The sequence below is a fragment of the Glandiceps talaboti genome, chromosome 14 (assembly GCF_964340395.1).
Source record: "Glandiceps talaboti chromosome 14, keGlaTala1.1, whole genome shotgun sequence".
In the NCBI taxonomy this organism is placed as follows: Eukaryota; Metazoa; Hemichordata; class Enteropneusta; family Spengelidae; genus Glandiceps; species Glandiceps talaboti.
The window spans coordinates 9,436,891-9,442,633 of record NC_135562.1 but is presented as its reverse complement, the minus strand read 5'-3'; the positions used below and the strand labels follow the sequence as shown (position 1 = coordinate 9,442,633).

Below are 5,743 nucleotides of genomic sequence, written 5' to 3'. Positions count from 1 at the left end.
TCAGCGGACCCGCCCCGTATGTTTGTCTTTGGGAGTTGCCCCCCCCCCCAACACCCCCTCCCCCTTCCCGGTTGCAGGCAACTGTAAAATGTATGTAGGTCTATGTATATCACTGACTTAACTATTGTGTGGTAATCTTTCAGACTTTGATGATGAAGACATTGGCTATTACTCTAAGAGAGACTTAGAGGAAGAGGGGAATGATGACGACACAGACGATGATTATGTTCATATGATAGTTCCACGTGAAGTAGAGCAGCGTGCATTGCCATTGAGGCCGTTATTTCGAGGGAGAATGCTGGCTCGCGGTCCCTTGGCTGAGCCGCTAAGAACGGTCCTGGATCGTGCCAAAGAAGTTGCAGAAACCAATGAGCCTCACCAAGCTAGATGGATGCTGACCAATTTTAAGTAAGTCTAACGTGAGGTTATATTAAACACAACTTAGCATTTTTCGGTATTTGTTATAGCTACATGTAAACATTCAAGCATAAATATGTCACTGTACTGCAGGTAAGTGATATTTTACCTTAGTGTCATGAGGTCATATATGATTTATAACCATATCGTTTACACAATCATTTCAGCCCTATCATACACACTGTACAGTAGAGCGATGGATAACACTTACGCAATTGTGACACATACCAAATATAATACATGCACAACAAATACTTAGTCCCTAAAGATAAATTGTTTGGTTCCGGTTACCCAACCCCATTTAGTTTTTCACTGCAGACTGTAAACATTTTTTTACTTATTTGAGAATTAATCAAATCACTGAATTGCGAAAATTGTGAAGTCTCGCGAGAAATAGTGGATGCAGAAATTGACCTCAACTTAAATAGACGATATAAAACTATTCATCAAATCTATAATGGATGTACATCTGATGGGAAGAAACTAATAACACAGAGACCATATTTACCTGAAAAAGTGAAATAAAAAAATGAAAAATCTATCTACCCCACCTATTCTAAAATTGAGCGTAATCGGAACCACACAAGTTTTTAGGCCCTATCTACTAAATATGAAATTAACATAATAGACATGAATTAAATGACAATTTGCACAAACTGATAACTGACTGTCTGTCTGTCTGTCTGTCTGTCTGTCTGTCTGTCTGTCTGTCTGTCTGTCTGTCTGTCTGTCTGTCTGTCTGTCTGTCTGTCTGTCTGTCCGTCCGTCCGTCCGTCCGTCCGTCCGTCCGTCCGTCCGTCCGTCCGTCCGTCCGTCCGTCCGTCCGTCCGTCCGTCTGTCTGTCTGTCTGTCTGTCTGTCTGTATGTATGTATGTATGTATGTATGTACGTACGTACGTACGTACGTACGTACGTACGTATGTATGTATGTATGTATGTATGTATGTATGTATGTATGTATGTATGTATGTACGTATGTATGATGGACTTTAGTTTATGGTAATTCTGCGCAGCCGCTATACGCATACTTTTTGTGACATTTACAATTATGCTTTGTTCAAGTTCAAATTTAATTTTTCGCGTGCTGTTAAATTTAATTGTAAAAGTTACCCATGGGAATCAACTTAAACATCATATTTTACGTTATTCGCCATATTTTGGCCTACATATATAAATACAAATGCTGAAACTGTCAAACTGACACGTACACAGATTCACATTCACCCGGTCAAATTGTGTTTACACTATGTGTAATCAATATACATCATGTATATATTTGTATGCATATTAACTAGTAAACTATGTAACTATCAAGATATGTTCAGCACTTTCTTCTAACACAGCCTCCTTAGCTCAGTGGTTAGAGCACTGGTCTTGTAAACCAGGGGTCGTGAGTTCGAATCTCATAGGGGGCTAATACTTTAGTTTTAATCAAAGAATGAGTTATTTCTTCGATTTGCAAATATGGTGTAATAATAATGGTCTGTTTCTTTATCTGGAAAACAGAAAAACTCCAATGAAAATCATTATTACATTATCATAAAATACAATTTTTAAAAATTCTCCTGACAACTTAGTTTCATACTTCTTGTAAGATTGCCACAGCTTTGTATATTCAAATACATTTGATTCTTGGATTGTAGGTTTGTTATCAAAGCAATATCACTGACTCACAACTAGCAGCTGATATGATAAATGATTCCTCTATGAGATTGTGTTTACTCCTAACTGTATATAGTTCTCGTAAGACAGAGTATTTTTCACCACTAACACAACAACTAAAAACCATAATTGAGGGGACGCACTTGGAGTAACGTTACCGTAAAGAGTTGTTGGTTTACCAGAATGAGGGGGGGGGGGGTGTAATGAAAATGAGGATATAGTGAAAATAGTGAAGGCGATTTTTTGACTGAATGCTACACGTGAGCATTGAAATACCACCTTATTTATATGATTATATTTATGGTTACAATATTAAACCAAATATCATCAATAATGTTGACGTACAACCATTTTTTAGCACTGAAGTTATTCTAGAGGTTAACTTATTAATATTTTCACAAGTATGTATGTATGTATGTATGTATGTATGTATGTATGTATGTATGTATGTATGTATGTATGTATGTATGTATGTATGTATGTATGTATGTATGTATGTCTGTCTGTCTGTCTGTATGTATGTATGTATGTCTGTATGTATGTATGTATGTATGTATGTATGTATGTATGTATGTATGTATGTATGTACATGTATGTCTGTCTGTCTGTCTGTCTGTCTGTCTGTCTGCCAGCATACAGTTGCCCGTCTGTCTACCTGTTTGTCTGCCTGTCTGTATGCATGTATGTATGTATGTATGTATGTATGTATGTATGTATGTATGTATGTATGTATGTATGTATGTATGTGTGTGTGTGTGTGTGTGTGCGTGGTTGCGTGGTTGCGTGGTTGCGTGGTTGCGTGCGTGCATGCATGCATGCATGCATGCATGCATGTATGTATGTATGTATGTATGTATGTATGTATGTATGTATGTATGTATGTATGTATGTATGTATGTATGTATGCATGTCTGCCAGCCTTTTTGTCTGCATACAGTTGCCCGTCTGTCTGTCTGTCTGTCTGTCTGTCTGTCTGTCTGTCTGTCTGTCTGTCTGTCTGTTGATCAGTCTCTATCTGTCTATATGTCTGTCTGTCTGTCTGTCTGTCTGTCTATATGTATGTCTATCTATCTGTCTGTCTCAGTCTGTCTGTCCGTCTGTCTGTCTGTCTGTCTGTCTGTCTGTCTGTCTGTCTGTCTGTCTGTCTCTTTTCAGGTTTGTCTCTCCTCATTCTTATACCGTTGTCACTCATTTATTATCTATTTCTATCCTTTTCACAGGCGAAAATAGTCTTCTTGTCGTCGTGCAGTAGATGGTCTTGAACGTTATCATTTTCGATGTACCCGTTACAGCTACATTAGGTCAAAGGTCAAATACATTGAACGCGCCACACGATAAAAACTACAATATATCAACCAACTTGTCTGAGTGTTCCCATTCAATTTGATTGTATTATATTGTCTTGCAATATATGCATTTTTCATTGATCTAATAAATAATTTTGAAACAGTTGTCAAGCTTATTTGCTTCGTAATTAATTAATTAATTAATTAAGGAATGGAATGTGATAGTCCCGATGATAAATGTAGCAGATACAATTAATTAATGTGTGTATGTTTGTTGCTTGATGCAAGTTGTCAACAGAAGCATTATGCGCATCTTACATCGCTGTCCATCTCAAAAAAATGATCAAACAGCCTACCATCAATTTGTATGGAAACGTATTTTTTTCTGCTCTATTGCACGGTATACGTCAGGTTATGATGTATTGTAATATTGTATTATTTTAAACCCACACAATTCTATTTTTATTTAGCGTTAGCAATTATTCATGCGGGTCTAGCTTGGCCAACACGTGATTGTAGTCATGAAAAGCGGTAGCGTAATTAACGTTACTGTCTAAGTGACGGAGAACGATGGGCCAGTTTTCAGCCATCCCCCCAAAATGGGAACGTGCCACATGGGACTCTGTTCAGTATTCCTATGGTTATTAAGTAGAGAACATCCAACTCAAAGTCAATTTCAGGTATAACTTTAATCTTAGACTTCATAACACCGTGATACATTTACCAGTGCTCTGATGTGTACTATGCCGGGAGAGGGGGGTTGGACTTTTCCATCGGACAGACAAAAAGTATCAGACTCGCTCTTTCTATAAAACACAAAACAGTTTGACCACCATTTTTTTTCTACAATATGATGACCCCCGTACTTCCAATTTCAAAACAGGGTGGACCCCACACCCACCCATCCACCCCGTCCGTTATTTGTTGACATCAATAGGCATAGGACATTACAATACAGAAATCATGAAATAAAATAACTGCCGACAGTTTCAAAGTAACAGACTGGTGTCCATTAATGCCATTAGGGCATCCCATATCCATACTATGTTGTGTTTCTATTTTGGAATTCTGAACAGCTAAATTTCTTAGACCAAGCATTATCGTTTGTCCTTTTCTGTCCAGTACACTTTCAGCAAATGTGCTAATGTCATGGACCAATATTTGAATCGTTTCTAGGGATAATCTGTACATTGATCGGCTCATTAAAAGTGCACAGTGATGAATAAACAACCTGTTTGACTCAAGGTATAAACTTGAAGTGGTTTATTGAATACAGCATGCTTCGATCGTTCCCGGCCGAATTCACGACGCGGTGAAGTGCAGTGATAGACAGGTTGATATTTACAATGTATTTATATTACTGGAAGTTACGTCACTAGATTTTCGGGTTTGAGGATTTCCCTCTCGGATTGATGACTGATACTAGGACAGGATCCCAGACAAATTTCTATTTAGATTAATGGTAAGTCGGCCAGTGTAAGCTCTTTCACTTGCTTCATTATTATGACAGGACAGGGCAGCTCACCAATGTTTCCGCCCCAGCTAGCCGCGCCGAGGCTGGGACCGATTTCGTGCATGCCTTGACCTAATTAGTACATGTAGTAGGTGATGATTTGAACAAATACGCGATGACTTGGTTGCTTTCGAAATTTCCTTCAATAATTTCTCATAAAATATTGTCTCATTGAGAGAAAATCCTCCTCTGTCTGACAATTCGAAGAGTTCACTATCAGTATCACAGCGAACTACAACTCAACGCTCGACCGTAGCCAAAACAAACAAAATTTGGACGTGTGCCAGCAGTGCATTATCGTGCCAGCAGTGCATTATCACTCGTTTTAGACGCGCTAGTTCGATGTCTAGACCAATCAGATCCCTCGATTCCCACCATCAATATACTGGTATAATATAATTGTATTTCTAAATACCGTGGCCAATTGTATATGACCAATTCCATGAACTTTGTTTTCTGACCAAGCATGCTCTAAATTAATTCTTAGTTTACGTTCTACATTTTTTAGATCAATTGGCAACAGAAAATCAGTTTCAGTATCTATATTTAAATCAGCAAATATAGTGCCTAATTCTGAAGACCAGTTAGAATTTCCGAGACTAAAATCGCACCAAAATATTTTCTTGGTTAGCCTATTTCATCAAGCTGAAGTAAGTGATTCCAGTATCCAATCATCGAAATGTGTCTACGAACTCTACACGAATGCCAACCAGTATCGCCAGTCAATGCATGTATTGGGGTAAACCTATTAACACCGAGAAAATATCGCAAGGCTCGGTTTTGTATCGTATCACATCTTTCATGTTTTCCAAAACACCAAACCGCTGAACAGTAATCAAGTATAGGGGATACACATGAATAAAAA

General features: G+C 38.1%; 1 non-coding gene across 1 annotated transcript; it reads left to right on the top strand.

The window, feature by feature from the left end:
• The first annotated feature begins 1,759 nt into the window (after window positions 1–1,759).
• Window positions 1,760–1,832, top strand: Trnat-ugu (transfer RNA threonine (anticodon UGU)). Its single transcript has one exon. It is a non-coding gene; the product is annotated as a tRNA-Thr (tRNA).
• Window positions 1,833–5,743: the final 3,911 nt, after the last annotated feature.